This window comes from Sciurus carolinensis, chromosome 3 (assembly GCF_902686445.1).
Source record: "Sciurus carolinensis chromosome 3, mSciCar1.2, whole genome shotgun sequence".
NCBI classification, from domain to species: Eukaryota; Metazoa; Chordata; class Mammalia; order Rodentia; family Sciuridae; genus Sciurus; species Sciurus carolinensis.
Window position 1 is genome coordinate 4,266,811 of NC_062215.1, and position 27,478 is coordinate 4,294,288.

The window sequence follows — 27,478 nt, forward strand, 5'->3', positions numbered from 1 at the left end:
TTATTGATCATAATCCACAACCAGAAACATTCCAAACATGCTTTAATGGGTAAATAGAGAAGCAAACTTGTCCATCCCACCAGGGGCCCCTGCTTGGCTGTAGGCAGGCTTGAGTCCTGAAGCCACAGGTATCTGGATGGATGCTGGAGGTGTTCTACCAAGTGAACAAAGCCAGACGCCAAGCTGACCTTCTATGGTGTCCCATTTGTAGGACAAGCAAAACTATAGGGAAGATAAGACGACGAGTTTCCCTTTGACCACAGAGAAACGCTGGGGAAGGTTTGGGACAAGCAGATGGACAGTTCCATGTCTTGACTGCAGTATTGGCTGCATGACTGCAGACGTGCAAATCTGTTGGGCTGGGTGTGCAGCTCAGTAGCGGAGCTCTTGCCTGGCACGCACAGGCCCGGGGTTCATCCCCAGCACTGCAAAAACTAAAAACCACAAGAAGGGATTTGCCTTAGCAATGTAACTTTCATTATCCACAAATGGGAGAGGTTGGCCAGGTCAGGGTGCTAATGCCAAGTCAGGTCATTAACGTTAGCTGTACTCAGGCTGTTTTTAAACAGCTTATTCCGAAGCTGTAAGGTGTGGACTTCCTGTAACAGCCCGCGGCCTTTCTTCTCCCCTCACGTAGACCATGGTGACAGAAGGTAGAAGCTCTGGCAGCTCGGGTCTGCTGTACCCCCTGCTGTTTCAGCCTGGAGGCTTTGGGGCCATCGTTGCGACTGTCCTCACTGAGAAAGAGAAGACCCTTTGGGGTCATCCCTCAGGGTACCTGATTGTGACAGCTTAGGTGGAAAGATGGAGGGGGCAGAAAAAGGACCAAGCAGAGGGGATGTGGGGCTAAGAAGGGCGGAGCCGGGTGAGCAGCGCGTCAGGAGGGAGGTGGGGCGCCCCCAGTGGTGCAGGTGCCCCTCTGCTTCTTGGGAGCAGGCAGGCGTGGGTGGAGGTCTAACCACCACGAGCCAGTCCTCCCGCTGGGGCACGTGCAGCAGTGCCCTAGTGACCCTTGGACTGCAAGCTGAAAGGGGTCACCAGCTTCTTGACCTCCGTGTGTTTTGACTGGAGGCAAAGGAATCCTCCCGTTGTTTAAGGAACCATCTGCCGAGCCCAGGGACTGCAGAGAGCGCTCCTCCCTTCCACTTAGACTCACGGACCCTCCCCCTGCGCCCGTGGGGGTGGCTGGGAGCTCTGCAGAGGGCAGTGCCCAGCCGGCTGCTGTTCCTGCTTGGGGCCGTCCCCCCTCATCACGGTCGTGTCCTCCGAATGTGAACTGATTAACCAGAGGCTCTGTCCCCTGGAGGACACACCTCCACTCTCCAGCTCCGGGCCTCCCCAGGCAGACACGTGCAGGGTGGAAACCCCTGGTGAGCTGCCAGCTGCCCCCGCCCCTCACACGGGCACAGGTGAAGGACCCAGGAGCCGACAGGCAGAAGCCCTCTGGGGCACGGAATGTGGAACCCACCGGGCAGAGGGAGGGTCTTTCCCAGTGTGACTGGTGTATGCATCGCCCACAGCCTGGGGGGCTGGGGGTACTTCAGGAAGCCCAGCATCCTGCTGAGGTCCAGCGTCCTGCATTCCAAGGGTGCCTCCCACCCGTGCCCCTCTTTGCCCATGGAGGCTTCTGCAGGCAGGCTCTGCCCCCGCAGGGAGGGATTGTTTCCGTTTCACTGATCAGGACTCTGAGGCTCGGGAAGGTGAAGTTGTTGGCCCAAAGTCACGTGTCAGCAAGGGGAGAGCTAGGACCCGAGCCCAGACGGGTTCCCGAAACCGTGATCCAGCGGGAGGGCTTCCCAGGGAGTCGTGTCTTGTGAGCCAGCCAGCTCTCTCCAAGCGCCTCGCCAGGGCCCTCTGCCCAGCCCGCCAGTCAGAACCATGTGCCCGGCTTTGGACAAGCAGACACCCCATCCCTGAAGAGCCGCCTTCCCAGGGTGACTGTAGATCATACCTGATTCCCAGCCAGCAGGAGAGCCTGTCATTCCCGGGAGCCTCCGGACACACTTGCTGGGCCCAGCCAACCACCTTCCCCTTGAAATCAGTCACCTGGTCTCCATTTCCTCAAGGACTCCAGGATCCCAAAGCCCACCTGAAGCATGGACAGGAGGGTCAGAAGAGGAGCTGATGTCACACAGATCTGCCCAGTAAGGGGCTGATTCTGGGCTGGGCGGTCGGCCTGGAAAGGGAGGGGCTGGCGGAGACCAGAGGATGACCACCCCAGGACCTGCTGTTGCCAGGGCAGCCAGGCAATGGGTGGGGCCTGCTGCTCATCTGGAAACGGGATGGGGCGGGGAGCCAGGCTCACAGGTGTTGGCCCCAGGAGGGAGGCTGCAGGTGGATCCTGCCAGGTAGGGGAGGGTCAGACAGCTAGGATGGTTCCCATCTGAATTCACACCTGCCCTCCAATAGCGGGCGGAGTTTTGCTTGATGGGCAGAGGCCTGGCGGTCACCAGTGGCTTCTCTGAGAACCAGCACAGAGCTAATATCCCATCCTGGAACAGGAAGCACATGGGCAGCCCCCACCTGGGGCCATTTCTTCCTTGGGCCAAGATTGGGTTGCCCTGTCCCCAGTGAGCAAAGCCAGGCCTGCACCCAACACCAAGAAGGCTGCTCCTGCTGCACGCCTAAGCCCCTACGTTAGTAGAGACAGACGTGGAGGGCTCGAGACAAGGAAAGAAATAGCAAGAAGCACTTTCCAGAAAGCCAGCAAGATCACCAGGCTCCCTGGCCTGGACTCACCTGGAGGACTCACGCCTCCCAGCCCAGCCCAGAACACTCCCTGCCAGCTGCCAAGGGCACACAGCAGCTTCACTCGCCACCTATCTCTCAGGAAGGAAACCACCCAGAGCAGCCACCTCCTCTTTCTGGTGAAGCCCTGCAGCTGAGTGGGGTCCCCCCTTCCCTCCAGTCCAGCTGACATCAGCTTTGGGGAGGGCAGAGGGCCTGAGGCCGTCACTGCCACCCCTCCTCCACCCGCGGCCCCAGTGTTCCCCACTCAGTCCTGTCCCCACCTCTGCCATCGCACAAGCCCAAGGACACCCACCCTAAGCCAAATCCCAGTCCTCTTAGGCTTCGAGAGCAGGATTCCTGCACCTGAGGCCCAACCTCTTTCCTTCACGCAAGCCTCTGGAGCAACCTGGGAGGTGTGGACTCAGCCTCCCGCGCTAAGGCACCATGCCTGGGAACGGTGGCACCACTCGGTCCTGTCTGTGCAGGCCGCAGATCCCCAAGTGCCCTGCTGGCTCTCAAGGAAGGAAGTGTCTTCTCATCTTGGACCTACCCACAGCCCCAACCAGGCAGCCAGCTGATCGTTCTGAAGGGCTGGACTGGATCACCGGCTGGGGTCCCCAGGATGCTGCCACCAGGTTCACAGGGCACCCTGCCTTTCTACTGCCACCTTAACAAGCCTCCCCAACGGAGTGCCTTAAAATCATACAGATTCTTCTGGTGAGAATCCAGTGCAGGTCTCTCTGTGCTAAAGTCCAGGGGTCAGCAGGGCTACCTTCCTTTCCCAGGCTCTGGGGGAATCTGTCTCCTGGCCTGCTCCAGTTTCCACGGGCCACCATCTGCCTTCGCTCCCGGCCCACTCCTCCATTGTCAAAGCTGGCCACGTTGCACCCCTTGTCCCCTTCTGCCATCACTGTGTCTCTCTCTAACCACACACAGGTCTTGAGATTAGAGGAGGAGACAGGATAATCCAGAATGAGCTCCGCATGGCTGATCCTGTCCACCTGAGACACTATGTTGAGCGGAGTTGACCTGGATCCCTGCTGCGGGACTGCTCAGGGCCTTTGCTGTGCTGGTGAGCCTGGTGAACCGCGGCGCGAGGCCTGGAGTGCGCGGCATTTTGCAGAGGACTCACTGTGCCCCCAGGACTCCTCTGTGCTTTTGCAATCACTGAGCCTCCCTAGGAGCTCTGCAGGTCGCCAGGTTAGGAAGCACACGGCTGGAGCCTCCCCTTCCCCATTCTCCCTGCCTCCTGGACTTCCCAGGACCCACAAGACCTCGCCTGAAGGCACACGGCCTCTGAGCCCGGGTATGCCATGGACGGCAACCGTGAAAATAGCCACCTGAAGTTTTGGTTCTAGGCAGACTTCGCTTGGCAGCCGCAGAGATGCTTCACCTTGTGTTTCCAGCCCACCTGCCCCAGATGAGCCAGACTCTGGGAACAAGCCAAGGTCCCCAAGCCTCTGCACCAGCGACTGCAGCAGCACCACAGAGTCCTGGGGAGTAAGCCTCTGCTGAGTCCCTGGCCTTCCAGTAACACCTGTCTGTGGTGCTCTTCCCAGCATTCCTCGGGCCCAGCAGGGCTTCCTCACTGGCTTCTGACACGCTTCCCCTAAGGGTCAGCGGGGCCAGCCTTTGGGGACACTCTTACACACACACCTGAAGCAGCAAAGCCACAGTTTCCAGCCACAGGGTACAAGGGGGTGTTCCACCTCTCGGAAACACCAGGCTTTTGTGCCAAACCAGCCACCACCAGCCTGGGAGGCTCTTCAAGGCTGTTTTCCAGTATCTTCACAGTCAGATTCTCCTGTCTGTGGGACACTAAGGGAGATGCTCAAGAACGTTCCAGAAGCCATACAGTCACCCACATGTGGGGCCAGGACCACTGGGACTCTGTAATACAACTGATGTCCTGCCCCTCCAAGCTCTTGATTGGCTGGCGCAGGGGTCCATCACCAGCCCAGAGAGCCCATAGGCCCTTGTGCGGCTGCTTTGACTAGTGACTACCTGAACAGGCCCAGGACTCTGAGACGCTGTGTCCACACACCTGGGGACATGCCTGGTGGAAGGCAAGTGCCTGTCCCTTGGCGTGCTCCCCTTCACAAAGAAAGGGAGAACGTGACTAGGGTCCTGCCGGGGAGTCACAGTTTCCAGCCCACACAGTGCATGGGGGTGTTCTCGCTGAGCCCAGCCATCAGCCAAGGGTCAAGTGCACCGACAGATGAAATCTCCCCGCCTCCCCACAGAGGCCCTGGACAAGACATGTCCTACTGGCCAGGAGTTCAAATCCACTCTTGGGAAAGAATGACTGAAGTGACTTCTCTAGGGTGACCTCCCCCAGGGCCTAGGCCAGCCAAACCTGTGTGGGGATGACCTCATCCTGTCCTGCGGGCGGGGACGGGCCTGCTGCGGTGCTGCACAAACAGAAGCAGTGCTTCTAGCACCCTGGCATTCAGGAGCACCTCACCCTGCCTGGCACGGCCCCCTCCCAGCTTCCCGCATTGCAAAACAGGACGGAAACTCCCCGAGGGGCTTGGCTCACGCTGCACACTGACTCTGCCCCGAGAGCCCTGTGAACGTGGGCACAGCCTTGCATCCCCAGGGGCTCCGCTCCTCTCCTCTAAGTTGAGTGGGGTCAGACTAGACCGCTTCCAGGGTCTCTTCCGGCTTGAGGACTGGCTTTCCTTCCTGACATCACAAACCCACATCCAGAGGAATAATATGCATTTCCAAAGAGACTCTCTCATCCCAGCGTCCTTGGACGTGGCTCCTTCCTACCTGCATCTCAAGGCTTCCAGGGAAAGAATTATTTAATCTCATGGTACCGCATTGTGATTATTAGCTGCACTTTGACCATTGAAGAAATTCAAGCCCATAAATAATAATGATGATTATAAAAATAACAGGCATGTTCTCCTCCCTCCCAATGTCAAAGTGCTGGCTTTCTTTTCTTTCTTCTTCGTCTATTTTTTTTTTTTTTTAATGCCACTCTGTGCCAGAGGCCTTCAGAAAAAGAGTTAATTAATATCCCTTGCTGTGGACTAATTCTCGTTCCAACATGTGGCTGTCATTTCGCTGTCATCAGAGCTGATTTACAACAGGGTTTAATTAAATTCTCTGTACATTATTCAGCATTCTCCAAAGACAACACCACCAAGGCCCGGGGTATTTAAAGTGTCACCTGCTGAGACATATCACCTTTCCCTAAATAAATATGACAGTGATCAAACTTTGGCTAATTACAGTGACTTAGTTATTTGTTTGTATGTTTTAATATTTAATTGCTTTCATGTTCATCCAATTACTGAGCAACAGCAAATAGAAATTAACTTTTTTTTATCAGCGTGTTTCCAGCCCAGCTAATAAGCATTCCAAAGCCTCAGTACGATGGGAACTGCCCAAGCTGAGAGGACTGTAGACGTGTTCTCAGCTCAGTGGACAGAGTGATTAAATTAAGGAAAAGTCCTTCCGGTCCCAGCTGTGGGCAGCTGTAGCTCTGCTTCCAGGATCCTGGAATTCAAGAGAGTGGTGATGGCACCAAGCTCTGGCAGGGCTTTTGGTTCCATACTGCCACCCCATGGCCACTCAGTGCAATTGCCCCAGCTCTTTGCAAGTTTAGGATTCCTGGAAAATGGCCAGGTCCAGAATGTGGAACACACGCATGGAGAGTCAGGCTCCCACGTGGGTGACCTGAGAGCTTCTCTCCGCAGAGGCACGTCTTGCGCCTCCAGCTCCGGGGGCCTGTGGCTCCCTGTGAGAGGCTCTAGCACCTTCCACCAAGCTTCCCAGGACAATGGCAGCACCTGGGGACATGAGGAGTGCCTGACCTACAGCTGCAGGTGCCACCCTCTAGGAAGCCAGAGCTGAGAGATGCACACTGCCGACCAGAGCAGCATTCAGCTCCAGGGCAGCAGCTGTCCCCGGAGCAGCATCCCCAGGCCCGGGAGCCAGGCCCTCGGTGTACCTTACAGTTCCCGCTGACTCTTTCCCACCCTCTGCTTTAATCGTCACCTAACATTCCAGCTTCTCTTTTGTCCCAAGCCTGACCTCAGCATCCCAGAACCTCTGCAGAGTTTACAAATGAAAAAGGATCCCGAACTGGATAAAAACATGTTCTATCTCCGCCTCACGGGCTTAAAATGGTTCAACCTTCAAAAACTGAAAAGAATCTTCCCATGCACGTACATCTTATCTCCCTGCAGAGGATCTGAGGAGCTGGCAACTGGCTAACCCGCCCGCTGACCGCTGACCTCGACTGACCTTTGTGTAGATCTGGTTCTCAAGGGGCCCCGGGGCATCCCATAAGCAAATCCAGCCACTGCACAAATAACACCTGCTGAGCGCTAGGTTTTGGATCCACAATGGTAATGAGCAGACAGCCTCTGGTCCTTGGGGTGCTGGAGTCTGGGCAGAGACACACCCACAAATAACATCCAGCCAGTTGGGGTACCTGGAGGAGAGACTGGGGTCTGCAGGAGTGTACCGCCTGGGGACCCGGGCAGAGGAACCACCCCGGGAAGCGGGTGGGCGGGGCGGCTGACAGCTGAAGAAAGACAAAAGCCTTTCTCAATTCAAAAGGAAAAGTGGGCCTTCAGGACAATCGATCATCCTGGGGTGGAGCTGATGAGAACGAGCCCCTCCCAGCAGTGCCTGGTGGCAGGGGCAGCCCATGGCCCACATGGGGGAGTGTCTCCATGGGGTCCTCAGGCAGCAATCCTGTCAGGCCCGCTCTGCGGATCCTGGAGACTTCCTGAAGTTCCATGCGGTCTCTGTGCCTCTTCCCTCTCACACCAATTCTCCTCGACAGGCAAGTCCTCGAGAAAGTGGCAAAGTGTCAAGTCCTGTGGCTTGACCGGGATTCGAGAGCAATTGACTGAGAAGGCAGCGCAGGGAGAGACAGGAGAGGAGGCAGCCCAGGATGGGTGGGCCACAGGAAAGGCTGCACTCAGGAGGCCGGGTCCCACCAACTCAGTCAGGCCTGACTGCCCCCCTGGAAGGCAAAGGAGCACCATTGAGAGCTCCCTGGAGGTGAGGGAGCCCAGCACAAAGTAGGTGTTCATTAAACATTGTAGGAGAATCAACAAGTATTGAGTACCTCCTACAGCGGAGGCAAGGTGGTGAGGCCAGGCTGCTTGGAGGAAGCCTATTTTCCTCCATGACTTTTAAATTCAATCAAAATTCTTTACTCCCCAAAGTGTGTAGCACTAACACTATTTTCCCTCCAGGATATCACATAAATGTGACCGCTTGCCTTTCCCAAACATGGTCACAGCAATATTTCTGGTCCTACATGTTCTTCCAGAGCCTTGCCACTCCCGTCAGGAAGTAGAATCCACTGGTCGCACTGGGAATCTTGGTGGGCCTTTGCAACTAGTTTGGCATTTAGAATGTAGGAGAGATAATGCTTTGTGACCAGCTGGATAATGAGAACCTGGCAGAAGAAATGTGTGTATTAAAGCTGTTCCAACTTCTGCCTGGCTCGCTCTGTCTCCCACTCTTGCAAGATGTTCACCCTTGGACTGAGGTCACCATCTTGTGAGGAAGCCCAAGGAACATTAAGAGGCAACACAGAAGCTTTCTGGCTGACAGTTAAGGTTCCGGGTGATAGCCTCATCACCTCCAGACTTGAGTGAACAGACCTCTAGATGATTCCAGCCCCAGCCTTTGAGTCATGCAACTGACACCAAATGGGGCAGAGAAAGGCTGTCCCCACAGATCCAGGAGCAAAGTTAATGTCATGGTTTAAAGCCACTAAGTTTTGGAGTGTTACACAGCCCCAGATGACCAGATGAAGTCTCTCTGTTCTCTCTGCCTGCTGGCAAAGGGAATCCCCACTTTTACAACATCAAAGTTCATTAATTCACTTCTTTATTGTTCCAAATTCCCATCTGGGTTAAGATGTCTATCTTTTCTTTATTTGAATTACAGAGTTTTCTAAGCAAGTTGGGGGGGTACCCAAGACGACAGAAGAAATCTACTTTCATTGGAACTGTGTTTATGTACATCTATTATAACATCTATTTGCATAAAACCAAGTATCAATCCAATCACAAAGCAAATGTATCTACTTGTTTTACCCCTTTCCTGGAAACTTTGAGACATTAGAGTACATTGAGTTGTCACTATAGACGCTTTAAAATAATTCAAATGTGTTTCTTTTAAAATGTTCAATGAAAAGTAGACATGGTGGTGCATGCCTGTAATCCCAGCTGAGGCAGAAGAATCTGAAGTTTAAGCCAGCCTGAGCAATTATGAGAATCTGTCTCAAAATAAAAAGGCCTGTGGCGGTGACTCAGTCATAGAGTGCCCTGGGTTCAATGCCCAGTACACCAATAATAATAATAATAATAATAATAATAATAATAATAATAAAAATTTATAAAGTTCAATGATCAGCCCTAGCATTTCTCCAATGACCATCAGACAAATCTTAGATCAGCAGTTCCCGGAGGCTCTGTGTAGAGTTGCCCTGGTGAGAAGAAGCTCTATCACAAATCTACTCTTGCAAGTCACACGCCCAGCCCTGGAATTGCCATTGGGACTTATCCCTGTAACCAATGTGTTCCTCTGTCCTCAGCGTCTAACCAGATCTTAACTACAACCCCCTTCTCAGGTGACATAATTAGATGCACAGGGCTCAGCACAAGGGAAGAGAGGCAGAGCTGCCCCGTCCTCTCTGTTGACCAGCTGGATGATCCTCAAACCCTACAGCTTAGGAGCTTTATGGCAGTTTCCTGACAAGGCAGGATTAATTAAACCGTTGGCCATTAATGATTAACTCAGGGCTGAAAGTTGGGTCCCCTGGTAAACCTCTCTTTCCAAAAGTACTTTAGGGATCTGTGAGGATTCACCTCATTTACATAAACTCAGGAAGGACTAAAAGGGACTTGTTGTGAATAACAAGACACTCTCACCTCCATCACTCAAGAAACACAGACATTTAGAAACTCTTGTACTAGGAAGCAAGGATTAGGATTTGATAGATTGATAGAGAGATAGAGATGGATACATATCAATCACAATATCACATAGGGTAACCCCTAAATTAGCTACTATTACAAGTATAAATAAGTCTGAATAAAAATGCCAACAGAGAAATTAAAATGGAACACCAAAAAGTATGTGATAAACTTAAAAGAAGTCAAGGAAAGAGAAACAGAAGCAAAAAACAGAAGGGACAAAAAGAGAACAAATTAACACATGGACAGATCAAAATCCAGCTGTACGAATTAATCACACTTAACAGAAACAGACTTAACATCCCAATTTAAAAAGCAGCAACTGTATGGCTGGATAAAATGGCAAGACCCAACTTCATGCTAATTCAAGAGAGGCACTTCAAACATAAAGACACAGATAGGCTGCAGGTAAAAGGAAGGGAAAGACCCCGCCAGGCCTTTGCTGTAAGTAATGCAAGCAGGTGTGGCCACACTAACATCAGATAGTCTAAACTGTACCACCTCGGATTAGAGAAACATTGCATAATGTCAGAAGAATCAGTTCACTGGGAAAACACAACAATACTGAAAGTATATGCACTGAATAACAAAGGTTCAAAATACATAAAGCAAAACCTGACAGAATTAAAGGGACAAATAGACAAATCCAAAAATCATCATTGAAGATTTTGCATCATTGACGTTCTCTTTCAGGAACTGATAAAATAAGTCAACAAAACTCAGAAAGGACATTGCATATTTGGTGGTCAATTTGACCTAAATGATATGTAAGGAACACAACACCCCATAATTGCAAACTACAGGTTTACAAATACACACAGGGCCTTCACCAAGATGAACCATATACACTGGGCCATAAAATAAGTCTGAGCAAATTATAAAGATCAAAATCTTGCAGGATGTTAGACACAAAACTGATTATATGAAAGTTAGCTAACTATGTTAAGCCAAGCCATTTCAAACATGACCACCCAAATTTGGGAAACCCATACAGCCATCTGGGATACATAGTTAGAAATGTAATTTCACTAATAACTTACATCACTATTCATTCAGATCAATTTGTATTGCCTCTCCCCAGCGAGGTTCTGCCGGTCCCCCCTGCCACGTCGGCACTGAGAACCGAAAGCTCATTGTCACGGTCACAACCTGCCAGTACCCAAGCTGGCCGCTCTCCTGCTCACTCTCTTCCTTGCTTTGTGGTTGGGTGAGACGGCACCTCCCTGATCTCTGCCCTGGCTGTGATTCCTCAAGGGCAGCACTGGTTATGGTGTGGAAGCCACTGCCATCATCGTCACCACCATTGTCACCAGGACACGCCACGAGACTCCCGACTCGTGTGGTACCCCGGTAACCCAACCAGGGTGACCCTGCCCTCCTAAAGCTCATGGACCCACCGCTTCTGAGCCTTCTTTCACAGTGGGCAGGAAGAGCGTGCTACCCCACGGACCCTCCTTAGAGCGCGAGGCCACGTGAGGCCTCCGGGGACCCAGCCCCTGGAGACTGGCGACAGACCGTGACTCAGCTGACTTCCACCCAGCCCAGGGGTGGGCAGCGTGAGCGTTTCATGTGGGGTCTTTTGTCATCTGACAGTTACCACCTCCTAACCATGTGACCTTCAGCACTTACCTAAATTAGCCTCCATTTCTCCTTCTGAAGAATGGAACGATTCCGGGACCTGCCCTTGCTGGGTCGAAGGAGCACTGAAAGAGAGGACTCCGCACAGCCTGGGTCTACTATTTTAATCATCCCTGGAACCTGAGGGAGTGGCCATCATTCCCATTTGAAAGTGAAGGTCGGGGGTACAGACCACGCAGCTGTGAGGCAGGAACCACAGCGTGGCGCACACCCTGGCCCTGGGCATGCCAGCTTGCTCCAGTCAACACCCGCGCATCTTAACTGTGCTCCTCCCGGACCCCTCTGGCATCTGCTGAGGCCTTCGGTGAGGACCATAATATTTTTCAGTGCATAAGATGAAATATGTAGGATGACAAACAAGACCAGTGAGATTGAAGTCTGGACCTTAAAATATGTCTGAAAAACTGGGCTGGGGAGATAGCTCAGTTGGTAGAGTGCTTGCCTTGTAAGCACAAGGCCCTGGGTTCAATCCCCAGCACCCAAAAAAAAAAAAAAAAAAAAAAAAACCTGAAAAACTGATTTAATAATACAGGTGCTTCTTCATTAGGGCATTAGGTAGAGCATAGTCGCTGGTTATAATGACCAACATTTCTGAGAGATAGCTCTGTGTGTTATGGAGCTGTGCCAATTCCGTTTATAATTCAAGGAAATGCTAAATTTCAAGGAAAGTTTCCTAAAAACAAGGATGCGGATTTGTTGGATCTGACCTCCTGGACTTCCTGATTCCCTCCGTAGACCTGGGGGCCTGGGGATGCCCAGGCCAGTGGGTCTATCCGGCTTCTTAGTGCTGCTGGCTCCTGTTGTTTGGAATGTGGATTCCCTTTGAACATTGCTGACCCCCGCTGACCCCCTTCCTCTGGAGGTCAGGGGAGCTGACGTGCACACAGAGCCATGTCTGTGTTTTCCAGGCAACTGCAGGTGGCCCGGCCCTAGGAGCCTCTGGAAGCCTAGGCCCAGGCGCTTGCCCTCTAACCGACATCAGAGCTGTCGCCCAGCAGAAGCTTCAAGAGGAAAACCACAACGATGTTCCTAAGAATCCAGAGAATCTCCAAAGGAAAAGAGAGAACAGGAGCAAACAAGTGTCCATTGGGGAATGAAATGAAAATGTCCCTCTCGCCATGGAAGTCAGTGGCCGTTTCCACGGGGAGTCCCGTTTCCAGTCCCGAGGACCTCCCAGAGCCCAGGTCCCGAGGAGCCGCCGCAGCTGGAGCCGGAGGGGAAATATTATGGATGACGGTGTTTGATTCCACTAATCACTAAGGATGGTCCCAACAGGGAGCCGAGCACAAGCCAGCTCACCTTAAGAGCGTGGGATGAGGAATGAATGCTTGCGGCCACTAGAGCAGTCCAACGTCCACCGTAACACAGACTCATCGCAGGTTGGATTTTCCCCACGAGGTTAATGGGAAGACAGGCAAACAGCAGAAAGGACCCCGGCTTCGCTCCCCCTCAGGCTGGGCTGTACGGCACGCCCAGGGCAGTGGCTTGAGGGACTGTCTCCCCTGACACTTCCCAAGTGGCCTGTGTCTCCCACTTGGTCTCATCCTGGCCATTCCAGCAGCGGGTGGGAAGGGGAGCTGCACCAGGAGAGGACGCTGCCTCCTTGTTTTCTACCAGAGACCCATGGCGCCTGGCTGAGGCGCTGCTGCTGAGCGCTCCTGCTGTCTGGCTCAGGCCCTGGGAGAGGAGCAGCGTGGGGAGCGAGGCCAGAGCCCCCAGGGGCTCCCCCTCCCGCCTTGCACCATCAGCCCCAGGGGCGCTGAGCTCTCCAGCTGCCTGCCGTCCAGCTGTGGCTCTGCACCCGGCCGTGCCTCAGAAGCAGCTTCCCAGGCGCCAGCTGCGGGGTCCTGTTTAGCAGGCAGGGTGGGGTGCAGCCCAGGAATGTGCAGGTAGGCTCCTCTAAGGACGGCCCGTGGCAGTCACGGGAGCCCTCCTCTCTGAGGGGACGTGGCCCAGCCTTCGCACGGTGCTCACCTGCTCCCGCCCACCGCAAGTGGTCACAGGGACCAGGCCAGGGCAGCTGGCCACAGGGACCGCTGTGCTTCTGGACCTCCAGCTCACATCCTCTGGCCGCACGTTGCTGGGCAGCCCTGCCTGACTTCTGTTCCCCACGGGGCAGCTGCGAGGCTGACACCCAAACGGGAGCCAGGCAGTGGGAGGACATGCACGTTCCCCGGGCACGTTTCTTGGTCCACAGCTTTTGACTTAGCACTTCCTCAGCCCTTGATGAGGACCGCAGGTCACCTCCCTGGCACTTTGAACCCACAGTTCTGACTTCACCTCTTCAAAGAACACCCGGAAATCCAGGAGACAGACCACAGGGACAGTCATCTCCAGGACTGCCATCTTCTGTGCCTGTCACTCCCCGAGAGTGACAGGCAAGGCCACAGTGCCTCGGGCCACCTGCTTCCTCCAACCCACAGGGACTGGGGCCTGCACCAGGCACCTCCCAGGGCCTAGGGCTCCAACAGGAACCAAAGCAAAGCCCTCGTCCGGTGGAGTTCACATCCAGGCAGGAGACAAGGAATCCACAGATGAATGAAATAATGATCTCCTGTCCCATGGGACAGTGGCTGTGCCAACAAGAGCCAGGTCAGTCAGGACGTGAGGGAGCTGCCGAGCAGCCCAAGGACTATGAGCAGCATGGCGCCGGGGACAGGGCGCGTGGGGCTCCTGGACAAGAGCGTCCCAGGGAGAGGGGACAGCCAGCACAGCCCTGAGGCAGGAGGGCGAACAGGTGCCCTTGATTCCTGCCTCCTGAGGTTCAGGGAGCACAGCGCAGAAAGGAGTCAGGGACCAGTTTCCATGGGGCCTCGCAGCCAAAATAAAGACTTGGCACAGTTTTTCCTGAAGTCACTGAGCTCGTTGTGGAAGGCCTGTGGCTCACCCGTGCCAGGTGGGCAGCTGGAGGGAGCGGACAAGACTCCTTAGGAGACTGTTGCAATGATTCAGCCAGAGACCTTGGCAGCTTGGGTCCCTGTGCCAACGGAGGAGGTGCAAGGAGGGGTGGCAGGGACTCGGTGGGCAGGTGAAGCCCCCAGGGCTGCTAAAGGCTCAGGCGTGGGCAGGGAGGACAGAGAAAGGCAGGATGCAAGGGGTCAAGTGGGGCCCTAGTCACTCCGCAAGTGGCGTGCTACTTACTGAGATGAGACAGACTGGGCACATGGATCCAGAGTCAGCATTGGTCCCACTGGTCTGATATCTGGAGTCACCACACCAATCTGGAGTTTGGGAGAGAAGAGATGGAAATTTGGGAGCGTCCATCTATGGAGATGCCCATCCAGAGTGCCTTTGTGATTCTCCAGCATTTGTGGTCAATCTGAGCAGCAGTCAAGAAGGGGACAGGCAGCCAGGTTTGCAGGAGGAAAACCAAGGGAACGTGCTGTCCTGCGAGCCCGTTGGGCAGCTGTCTGAAGAAGGGCCAAGGGAAGCCATTAAGCTTGGCCACCAAGAAGCACTGAGGGAGGGGAGAAGTGAGCTTCCCTTTTCTCCTGTCTTCCAGCAAGGGCTTTGGACCTTGCCATCTCCCTCCCAGAGGAAAGGAAGAAAGAGCCAGCAGGAGCGGCAGCTCCCGAGGCCACCTGAGAACCTCGGGCAGGGCGGTGGTTGGACAGGAGCTGCGGAGCCTGGAGCCCAGAGAGGGATGTGACCTGCTGGTTTAGACCACAGGTCCCCTTTCTGGTCTTCATCCCAGCTCCATGGACAGCTCTTGGGATCCTGCTCTCAGCTGGCCCTAGGGATCCCTGCCCCTCATTGCTCCATCCCCAGCACCACAGGCATGACATACGTCGGGGCCCCTCACTCAGGTGCCCTGCGGTGCTGTTTCCTGATGAAGTGACAACCCTACCCTATTTGGTAAGTAGCTTTGGAAAAAAAAGACACAGAAGCGAGGGTGTCCAGGAGGGGACTCTGACCAGAGAGCCTCCAGTGTGCACCAAGACACAGCTAAGTGCCTGAGGCCACTGGGCCTCCAGAGCTGCCCAAAGGTGCCACTTCCAGGTCAGAGGCAGGACCTAGTGACTACTCATGCCAGGGCCCCAGGAGCAGGTACACCTGGACATGGAGCATAGGTCCTGTACCCTCTCCAGTGACCACACGGAAGGCAGGGGCCACACCCTCTTGACCACATGCCAGGAGACACTACCAGCTGGTGGGTCACAGATGCAGAAAGTTGCAGGAGCCTAGGGGCCTCCCCGCTTTGACCCCTCCCGACTGACTCTCCCTGGGGTGTCCGAATGGTCAAAAGTTTGCGTGGTGGAGATGGAGTTTGGGGGACATGGTCTGAAATCCATTCCTGTCTTCTGTTGGGATCACAATCCTTGTTGGCAGCCACAGAGGAGAGTGACAACATAACCACAGAGGCGGGGACACAGTCACGCAGGGAGAGGGTCGAGAGTGGAGCGGCACCGAGCTGGTTAGTTACCCAGCTGCCCGAGCACCAACGAAACCAGCAGCTCCGCAGGCGAGCACCTTGGAAACCACCTCTCATACGTGTGTTGAAATGTTGATCTGTGTGCCGGTAATTTTATTAAAGAGCATGTTATAAATTAGCTGCTGATAAATAGATGATAGACAGATACATAGATAGATAGATAGATAGATAGATAGATAGATAGATAGATAGATGATAGATAGATGATAATTAAGGACACTGGGACCGGGGCTGGGAAGGCGGAACCTTTGCGAAGACATCATGGAAATTTTAGCACAATTGTCCGCCAAGTGCCCTTTCAGAGCAGGGTTTGGCAGGCGCCTGTGTCTTGGGTGCACACTTTGAGTTCATTTTGTCCAGTAGGTTCTGCATGACTTTGCCAGGGCTGCCAGAGCAGCATGCCACCTCCATGTGACCTAAACAACGGGAGTTTATTTTCTCAGGTCTGGAGGCGGGAAGTTCAAGGTCAGGGTGCCAAGTTGGTCCCTCTCTCCTGGCCCAGGGAGCCGTTGTCCTCTCCTTCCTGAGTCTCCACGTGGCTGTCCTGGGTGTCTGCCCTCATCCTTCTTCTCATTAGGAACCAGTCCTCCTGGATTACAGCCACCTGCCATCCTGGCTTTGACCTCCTTAACTTTTGCAAGACTCCACTTCAAAATGCAGTGCATCCGGAGCGCTGGGAGTGAAGCTTTGGGTGTGGATTTGAGGGCACAGATGCTTTTTGCAAAAGACAAACCCCCTTCTGCTCAGGAGGGGAGGGGTCACCAGAGAACCATGCCCTACAGAGCCCAGAGCCTCATGGAAGGACACCTGGCCCTAGCTGCTGGTTTTGAGGATAAATACAACAGCAATAATAGCAAATAAAAGAAAATGTTTCAAAGGCAGACGGAAGGTCCCAGAACGTCTTCTGACGTGAGGGGCTCTCCTGATAAGAGAGGCGATGTGGTCCTTTCCAGGGTGGACGGTGGAGACGCTGGAGCTTGGGAGCGGGCAGCCTTCTGCTGGCCTCGCAGGCAGGGCCCTGCTCTCGCTGCTCCTGCCAGCTCCATGGGCAGCTCCCAGCAGGCTCATTAGCAGCCATCCTCGGCCTGGGGGACCTGTTGTCACCATCAGGAACGGCAGCAACTCCTCCCCGAGGGGACACGGGCAGGAGGCCAGGCGCTACCTGACATGTGTCAAGTCAGATCACCGTTCTCCTGGAAACATCTTCCTCTTCTCTCCCTGGCCTCCAGCATGGACGAAGACAGACGGTCCCCACAATGATGCCAGGCAGCCCCCCTAGTGATCCCTGAGAACATGGCCCTCCAGGACCAACAAAAGGCCTCCACCAAGTGCCCCGTGCCAGCAGGGAGTGGGGACCCTGGCTTTCTTGTCCAGCTCGTCCCTCCCAGCAGCAGAAAGAAGGAAGGAGGGACCCACTTCCCAGGGGGCTGCTCTTCCACATCCTGGCTGCTTGCGGCCGCCTCTGCCTGCTTGCTCAGCAAGGTGAGGCAGGAATGTCGGAGCTGCCCCTGGGCATCCCAGCTCCACACGGAGGCAGTGGGCAGGAGAGTGGCAGCCCTGCTCTCCACACGCCCCAGGAATGTTCTCGGCTATTGCTCTAACCGCCCTTCCAGAAGATTCATGGCTGGCTGCACTCTGTGCTCCCACCCAGCCCTTCCTGGTGGCCTGGAAGGGTACATGTGGCCCTGCCACCCTGCTTCCTGGCAACAGCTGCCAGGGATGGGCTTTCCCTTCCCTCGGCATCCTGGGAAGGAGGGAGAAGAGAGGGGATGAACAGGGGAGGAGGAAATAGCAGCACCTAGCCCAGGGGCTCCCTGCTGTCTGGGTGGCCGTGTGACCCAGGCAGAGGAGCACAGGTAGGAGGGGGTGGCCCCGGGCTGCAGGAGTTTTCCAGATTCCGCTCACCCTGACCTGGAGGACCCACCTGGAGGACGCTGCTGGATTGACGGCCTCTCCACCGCTGGCAGAAGCCTTGCAAACAGGAGAACTTGGAGAGCTGGGGTGCAAGGAAGGGTGCGGGGAGAGAGGCGGGAGGGTCCACTCTTCCTCTCCGGCCGTTGTGGTCCCAGGGAGGAGCAGGGAGGTAAGCCGAGGCAGGAGCCTCCACAGGCCCGCCCGTCCTCTAACTTCCCCTCCTCGCCCCCAGGGTGCTTTGTGGCTTCACTGTCCCTCTGCCTCCTGGGTGACTGCGGGACTCGCTGCATGGCCACTGCCACTCCAGGGGACCCCTCTTTGTGCTTCCCTTTCCAAAACTGCCCTTTGTTCTGAAGCGTGGGCGAGGGCTCCAGAGACGGGCCCCAGATTAGACAGGCTTCTGGTGAGGGCCTCAAGGGAGGGGTTGGTGAAAGAAGAGCCCTGGACCGGTCCCGGGGTGGCTCACCCCAAGAGGCCCACCCTATCCACATGCACTGAGGGGCTCCAGGCAGAGCCCAGGGCCCCCTTGGTGCCCTCGACACAGAGAGAGACCCAGCCCCACGTGCGGGATTGCGCTCCGCAGCCCAGCCCGGGTCTCACCTGAGTCCCTTTCCCTCCGATCATCGAGCAGAGGACCCCACCCTTGCTCTCCAGGGTGCCGGATGTGGAGCCGCCCTCGCGCTGCAGGGGGCGGGATGCTGCGTGAGAGTAAAGGGGCAGCGGGCGGGAGGACCTGCAGGACCGCTCTTGCCTTCTGCAGGAAGCCCCCTCAGCCCAAGTCCTGGGGGAGCCCCTGCCGCCACCTAGGGCAGCCGGGAGGCGGGGGCTGGTAGCACAGTAAGCACCCCGAGCCCAAGCTGGGGAGCCTGCAGCAAGGTTCCATATTGTCATGGGTGCTCATTATACTGCATCCCAGACCAGAAAAGCCAGAGCCCATTACTGCTGTCTTGGTAGGATTAAAAAAAATTCTAGTATATTACAAGAACACGAATTAAGCCCTGACGAACGGTATTAATTAATGACGTGAAGCTCCAGGTTGGGGGGGGAAGGCGGCTGGATCTCTGCTGCTCATTGTCTCTCCCTCAACGTGGGCTCCGCCAGGGAGGTGTACCTGCCAGCGGCAGATGTGGCTGCCCAAGATTGAAAGCCCCTGGCCCCACTACCAGGGGAGGGGAGCAGAGCGGGCTGGGGAGTACGTCACCGTGGAGGGAGGGGAAGGAGGACCCTGGCCCAGGCGCCATCTTCTCTCCCTGCGAGCAAAGATTTGAAATCCACTTCACACGTTCCAAATGGCTGCTGTCAATCAGGAGCCCCGGGGGGTTGCAGAGAGGGCCCTGTGTGGCTCAGAGTGCTCCTGCATTCATTCTGTCCATGAAACAGTCTGAGCTTTGCAAGAAGAGTCTCTGTCTGCCAAAAGCAGATCGACCTCTTCCAAAATATTTTGCAGAAGCCTCTTTAAATTCCCTCTCCAGCCCGAGGCCCAGAGGAGGGCATTGCCACAGAAACCTGCAGAACGACAAGGAGGCCGCAAAGGAGAAACACGAAACTGAACTCGAAATCACGGAGGGGACCCTGCATCCCAAGCATTGAACAGCCCAGGTGCCACCACCACTTCCCTCGTGGCCCTTGGTCACTATCAAGACTTCCCCCCTCCCGCCCCGCCCCATGCTTCCAGATTGAAGTGGAGTGAACCCAGGACTCGGTAACCTCTCTCTTTAGAACCAGAGACTTGTCCCCGGGGACACTGAAAAGAAGTTGGTGTCGAGCTGCTGGGCAGGATCTGGACCCAATGGGAGGATAACTGGTAGGTATGGTGGAGAGAGCCAAGGTCACCCAGAGACTTCCAAAGGCATGAGGAGCAGACCAGGCAGCAGAGAGGTAGGTCTGTCCCAAGAAAGAACACAGACTGCAAACCCAGGCAGCAAGGAGGCGGTGGAGATGGGAAGGGTCTGAGCAACCCGGAAGGCCAGCAGCAAGAAGGGCTTTTGATATGGCTGGAGACTCAGGAGCTCAGAGGCTCTGACCTAACTCCACCAACGTCACTCAGAGGACAAGTCTGGGCTGCAGTAAGGAAGTACTGCAGTAAGGAAGTACTGTGGGCAGGACGCAGGGTTTCTGTAACACCTGCCCCTTTTCTCCCTCTATACAAATGGTGGTCAGAATTCTAGAATCTGACATCAGGCCTTTTTTTTTTTGGTGGTGGTGCTGGGGATTGAACCCAGGGCCTTGTGCTTGTGAAGCAAGCACTCTACCAACTGAGCTACATCCCCAGCCCCAACCAAGCTATATCCCCATATGCCCAGTCCCTTTTTTTTTTTTTTTTTTTTTAGTGATTCTTTGGCCTATCTAGAAAACTTCAAAGCACTGTTCATAGAATGTGCGACATTTTAAGCATATTATGATGGTGAATGTTCTGTGTCGATTCAATTGGGCCAGAAGGTGCCCAGATATTTGATCAAGCATTATTTTGAGTATTTCTGCAAGACTGTTTTAGGACGAGTACAGCAGATTTTCCTCCCCTCATGTGGGTGGGCCTGATCCAATCAGTTGAAAGCCTGAATAGAACAGAGGGTTGGCCTTCCCCCAAACATGAACAAATTTCTCCCACCTGATGGCCTTCAGATTGGGTCACAGCTTTTCCTGTCTTTAGGCTTGAACTGACCTCAACTCCCTGGGTCTCAAGACTGCCATCAGCTCTCCTGGGAATCCAGCTTCCTGAGTGCAGATCCTGGGATTTCTCAACCTCCATGATCACATGAGCCAGTTCTTTATTTCTAGAGAAACAGAATTCATAAGACAGATGCACGTGTGTGTGTGTGTGTGTGTGTGTGTGTGTGTGTGTGTGTTTATAAGTCTCCTGCTGGTTCTCTGGAGAAGCTGAACTAATACAAATGTTCACAAGTCATTCCCTCTGCTTTCCCTGGGCTGGGGACTTGGAGAAGCTCAAGATGGGTTTGGAGCTAAAGCAGATCCTATTATTATCTCTAAAAACCAGAAGGTAACTTGCCTACATGTGTGTCTCGATATTCTCGATGGCATTCAGCATTGGTTCCCCCGACTCTGGGAGCCAGAAGGCAAGATGCACCTTCCCAGACACCCTGCTTTTGTAGGGGACCAGCTCTTGGTAGGTCTGCCAACAGTGTGCTCATGGAACACTGGATGGTGGAGGGACACAGGAATCCTGACTCTTCCTGCAGTGGGAGGCTCAGGAGCGAGCGCCATCTCACCTGAGCATCTCCACCTGCCTGAGTCCAGCCTCACTACCCAGGCTTCGACTTCACCTGTGTGAAGCTGTGGTGAGAGCAGGAGTCACTGAGGACCTCTGGATCATTGCGACCTTGGAGCTGGCGTTGCAGACGACCCTCCGCTGCTTCAGCCTCCCATGTATTCCATGAGCTCCTAATTTCCTGCGCTAGATCCCTTTCAGCTAGAGACACCCAGAGTGGTTTCCTGGTCATGATTCTGACTTTAAAGAGGCAGTCTTTTCACACATCACCATTAAGCACAACACTTGCAGTCAGCTTTTAGTAGACAACCATTATTATTTGATTAAGTTTTAATATTATTCATAAGTGGTGGCTAACATTTGCCATGCTCTTTTCTCTGTTTGCTCAGATTCCAGTCATATGGTTTACAAACCTGATCTGCTGGAGGTACTTGTGGCTATCTGCCATAAAGAGGTTGGTGACTTCTCTCCCTGAGAAACAAGTATTAGTGGAACAAGATTGTCAGAGCCAGCCTCTGGAGGCACTGGGAGCTGACCAAAGTAGATAGTAAATTGAGAAACTGTTGATACTGAACAACTCCAAGAGCTTCAGGTAGGAACAATAAGGGTCTTTGATCTTCTTTTCTAAGCAAGCTCCTGTCTTCCCAAAGTGAGACCAGCAGGAATAGCCATAGACAGAGGAGGCTGACTTGATTAGGGACAGGGGGAGAGCCCACAGTTTTCCCAGCCAAAAGTGGTGGGCTCAGTAGGGAACAGTGTCATAAGCTCAAGGTTGCATCCCGAGCTCAGCAAGTAACAAACCAGTCAGGAATCTCACAGGGAGATCCTGGAGATGGGAAGCAGCGCTGCAAAGGCTGAGACACATTTTCCCTGGATGCCAGGCTGGCCAGAGGCTACACATCTGCATGAGGGAGACCTGGAAGAACCCAGTATACAGTGAGGCCAGAGAGCTGTCTTCGAACGTACTACAAACCCACACCCAAAGGCAGCAGAGGGGAGAGTGCCCAGGGCTCAGGGCCTCGGAACACAGACTCGAACCAAATCACCTGCTAACCAGTGAGCAGCACCAACTCAGGGGCCAGCCTAGGAGGGCAGGAGAAGCAGATCCCCTTCCACGGTATAAATTCAGGAAATAAAAATAAAATAGAAACTCAGAAAAAGAAATGGAATCCAGACTATTATGATATATTATTCTAACCAAAAATTATGAGAAATAAATGGAGAAATATGACTCATATTTGGAAGGAAAGCCATCAATAGAAACTGACTCTGAGTGGGCCCCAATGTTGGATATAGCAGAGATGTCAAAGCAGCACTAAGACCCTAGAAACCACTAAAATGTCAAATTTTGTGTTGCGCACATTTTACCACTATGTGCAAAAAAACGAAGACAGGAGAAAAAGCTGAAGGAAACTACATAACAAGAATTAAAGAAAACATGATGATAATGATTCAACAAATAGGGAATCTTGAAGTACATGCCTGTAATCCCAGCAACTTGGGAAGCTGAGGCAGGAGGATTGCAAAGTTTGAGGCCAACCTCAGCAACTAGTTTCAAAAAATAAATAAATAAAAAGAGTAGGGGATGTAACTCAGTGGCAGAGCAACTGGATCTCAATCCCCAGTACCACAAAACAAAACAAAAAAAGAAAAGAAAAAGGGGGTGGAACTTAATAGAGACATAGAAACCGTATAATTCTAGAGATTGAAGGTAAAATAAAAATTCATAAGAAATAAAATTCCTAAGATGAGCTCAACAGAAGATTTGAGATAGCAGAACAATCCAATAACTCAACAATAGATCAATCTGAAGAGCAAAAATGAAAAGTATTGAATAAAATGAACAGAGTGCCAGAGACCTCAAAGATGACATCAAACAAACTAACACACATGTAGAGGGAATTCCAGAAGGACAGAAGAGGAGTAAAGGGGCAAAAACTTTTTGAAGAAATTTTATCTGAAAACATTCCATATTTGATTAATAACAATAAAAAATGTTAATCTAAATATTCAAGAAGTTCAACAAGTCCCATAGAGTAGACACAAATTATACACACCTGGACACATCATAGTTGAACTGCTAATCCAAACACAGAGAGAATCTTGAAGGCAGCCGAAGAAAAATGACTCATTCCATGTAGGAGAATAACAATACATTACAGTTGACTTTTCATCAGAAACAATGGAAGCCAGAAGCAGTGGATTGGCACATTCATATATTTCCTCTGAAATTATATTTCAAAAATGAAACTGGGGCTACACATCTGCATGAGTGAGACCTGGAAGAACCCAGTATACAGTGAGGCCGGCAAAATGCATGCTTTCCCAAATAAACTAAACTGCAACATTCACTGCTGACAGATTCACCCCACAGGAAATATTAGAGGAAAGCCATCTGACTGTGCAGCTTCTCAGCCACAGAATTGTTGGCATTTAGGCCAGATAAGTCTCTGCTGTGGGATGTTGTATTGGAGGGTGTTTATCTGCATCTCTGTACAGGCCAATAGAAGCCCCCCAGTTACAGCAAAGACGTCTCCAAACATGGCTAAAAGTCTCCTTGGGAGAGACTTGGCCCTGGTTGAAAACCACTGGAGTAAAACAAAGTGATACCAGACATAATTCAAATGCATGTGAAGCCATAAAAAGCAACGGGAATAGGGAATGCATGAGTGAATGTTAAAAAGCACATATGTGTGTTCTCTTTCCTACTCTCTTAAAAAGCTTAGCGTCAGTGTAATGAACTGTACTTTTATGTTTCAAGATTTTCTAGTGGGAAACTATAATGTTTTGCAATAAACCTTGCTCGTGACTAGATTTTATTTGCTTGTACACTTACTTGTTTAAATACTTTCTGCTGGATTTGATTTGCTAATGTTTTCTTTCAAATTTTGTATCATGTTTCAAACATGAGATTGGCCTATAATTTTCTTTTTTATACTGTTTTTCCCTTGGGCTATGGATTAGATAAGCCACATAAAATGAGTTGGGAAACTTTCCCTATTGCCCAGTCTCTGAAGCAATTGAAATGAAACAGGAATTATCCATTTTCCTCAATATACTTATAAAACCATCTAGACTTTATGGGATTTTGAGTAATAGATTTTTAGCACATAGTTCAATTTGTTTAATAATTTTAATTCTAATCTTCATGAGTTTACTCAAATAAGATATGATTATATAAAATAGTAATATATAATAAACACAAAATATATTTGTAGTGTTTTAAAAAGTATATATATATATATATATATTTTTTTTTTAGAAATTATTTTATCCAAATTTAGGTTTTAAAGATATTTATTTACACAATTTTCCTTTCCATTCCTAATCTTGTAAATGTATCCCTTTCCCTCTTCTATGTTGATCCATCTTGCCAAGAGTTTATCTCTTTTATAAATCTTTATAAGAATCAGCTCTGGGGTTTTGACAAGCTCTCTGTTCTCATCTTTATAATTCTTCTGTCCTTGCACTTTTTTACTTGATGTCCTTTTTCAAATTATTTTAGTTTGCTACTTCTGTCACTTTTAATGTTTCTGTATTCTATACATACACTAAAGCCTACCTATGTGCACATGAGTTTTACATTTTTAAAGTCATTTAATTCCACATATTTATTGGTTTCTAATGCTCCACACACGTACTCTTTACATTAATTATTTAATTTATTTATTCCTTAAATCATTATCACAGATACAGGGTTCTTCAGTTTCTGTCCCGGGAATCTTGGTTAACTTTTTATTTCTGGCTCTGGTTTTCTCCTGTTGTGCTCAGAGACCGCTGTCTTCCTGATAGCACTCTCCGGCTTCCCTGACACCCGCTTGGCCATCTTATGTGTGGCCAGAGTCTGCAAATGTTCCAAGTGTGCCATGTTAGTCAGCTCTTTGCTACTGTCACCAAAATACTAGATAAGAACAATTAAGGAGGAAAGGTTTATTTGGGCTCATGGTTTCCAAAGTTCAGTCCTTGATTGACTGAGTCCATTGCTCTGGGCAATGGAGGAACATCATGGTGGAAGGATATGGTGGAGGAAAGTCGCTCAGCTCCTGGTGGGGTCAGGAATCAGAGAGGAAGGGGTACAGGACAGACATACCTTCACAGGGCACATCCCAGTGACCACTCCTCCAGCCCCGCCCCACCTGCCCACAGCCACCACCCAGTCAGTCCATTCAAACTAGGGTGGACTGATAAGGCTACAGCCATAATCCAATCACTTTACCTCCAAACATCCCGGCATTAATGGGAACCTTTGGGGTCACCTCTCATCTAAACAGTACCATGTGCCTGTGAAGAATTCTCCGGTGGTGCAAGGGCACCAGTTTCTGACATCAAGCTTTGTAACTGCTTTATTCAAACCTGCTACAACCGTACTGTAATGGTTAATTTACATTGTCAACTTGATGATGATTGAGAGGCCTCTGGGTGTGTCCATGAGGGCGTGTCTAGGAATGATTGGAAGGTGGGACAGTGAACTGCAGTGAGCCCCTCCCTAAGCGTAGGCAGCACCGCCCAGTAGGATGGAATAAGGGCTGGAAGAACAAGGAAGCAGATGCAGATGCAGCCCGGCTCTTCTTGAACAGGTTCTTGATTGCTGCTTCGACCTTCTGAGGATATCGGGCTCTTGCTTCTTCACTCTTCCAAGGCGAACACTGCCAGTGTAGTTTCCAGAAGCCTTGATCTTGGACTAGGGTTAGCACTATTGGTCCCTCTTGCTCTGGGGCTTCTGCTTCTTGGACTGCGCAGCTGCTGGTTCTTCCAGCTCTCCAGCTGCAAACAGCCTTTGTGGACTGTCCAGCTTCTGGTCGTGTGAGCCAATCTAATAAATCCCCTTTTTATAATCCTACTTCCTGTGAATTCTGTTCCTCTAGAGAACCCTGCCCACTACACTTAGCAAAATAGGTTATGCTTAACTTACCCTTATTAAAGGTGTAGGTTGAGTATCCAACATCACTGTGACTGTGTTGATCTCTCTTTTCCGTCTACCAGTTTTAACCTGTGCATTTTGAAGCCCTGTTACCATGTACATACACACATAGGATTGTTGAAGAATTAGCTGCTTGATCATCATGTAATTCTCTCTTTATCCCTAATATCATTCCTAGTGTATGAGGTCTATTTTTTTATTTTATTTACATGGTATATCTTTTTCTATTTTTTTTTTTTTTTTTTTTTTTTTTTTTTTTTACATTTAACCTGTTTATGCTCTTGTAAAGTGGGTCTCTTGTGGATAGTACACAACTGGATAGTTGGGTCTTGCTTTTTTATCCAATTAGACAACCACTGCCTTTTAATTTGTTTACTTGGATCATTTCCACTTAACCCAGTTCTCAGTACTCTTGGGTTTAAATGTATGGTTTCCCTCTGCCAAAAAAAGAGAAAAGAATCTCTGTAGTCATTGCACTTAGTGAAATAAGGGAAACGTGGCATCTATGAAACACATGTAGGAAGGGTTTTTTTAAAAAAAATATTTTTAGTTGTAGATGGACTCAGTACCTTCGTTTGGTTTATTTAGTGTTTGTATGTGGTGCTGGGGATTGAACTCGGTGCCTCATGAATGCTAGGCGAGCGCTCCACCCCTGAGCCACAACCCCAGCCCGAAAGATTGTTTTCTAGAAAGAGAATAATCAGATAATATCACAAAGTGCTTTTGGAAATTAAAAAACTATCATGATAATAGAAAAAATTTAAAGTTTGTAAAGGGAGGTTGGAAGATGTCATTGAAAATATCTTCAAAAATCAAGGCCAAGAAATGGTGGGAAAGAAATGACAAGACCATGCGTTGCTGCATGAAGCGCTGTTGGAGCAGAACAGCCCCCTCTCCCCCGAGCGTCCCTTCTAACAGGCTAACGAACCAGACAATAAAACTATTATTATTTGCAATACACTGATCAGCAAGATCTCTGGCATTGATTGGGTTAAAACTTGAATCTGCGACTCCTTCTCATCTGGCACCGTAAGACGAGTAGGTGGAAACTATATGATGGGAGATGATACACAGATCCCTGGAAACGGGGCCGCTGGGCACCCTGGAAAGAGGAAATAGACGAGGTGGGACGAGATCCGATCTGCTTACACAGGAGCCGGGGGCGGTGCTAGAAGGGACAAGGACGAGATGTCTGCACCGCCCTCTGAAATGTGCCAAGTGCTCAGGACCACTGAGCAGGTTTTGGCTGGGGGTGATCGGCTGCCTTGCCATGGACGGCCCAGGCAGGACAGGTCACCCAACTTTGCAGTGCGAAGGGCTTAGTCCTCTGTGTTCTTGACTCTGCATTTGGGTGTTGATCCGGGACAGACTGCCCACAAGGACTGGTTAGTTCCTGGAGATAAACACCTCCCCTTGTGCACACCTTTGGTGCACAAGCCAACCCACCCAAGCCCACAGTCCAAACGGCCTCCCCACCCAGTCACACACCACGCCATATTCCCCTGCCCTCCATCTGGATGATGTGAACCCCCCACCGCCCAGAACCTGCCCCCTTGAGTCCTCAGCTCGCTCAGCATGCCTCACCTACCTCTCCCTCGAGAACCCCAATAAGGCTCCAGCCTGGCTCTGGGCTTCCTCTCTGCCTCCTGTCTAACCCTGGT

The 27,478-nt window shown here is 51.6% G+C and overlaps 1 non-coding gene across 1 annotated transcript; it reads right to left on the bottom strand.

The window, feature by feature from the left end:
* Window positions 1-19,867: 19,867 nt before the first annotated feature.
* Trnav-cac (transfer RNA valine (anticodon CAC)) lies at window positions 19,868-19,940 on the bottom strand. The gene has a single exon. It is a non-coding gene; the product is annotated as a tRNA-Val (tRNA).
* Between the last annotated feature and the right edge of the window lie 7,538 nt (window positions 19,941-27,478).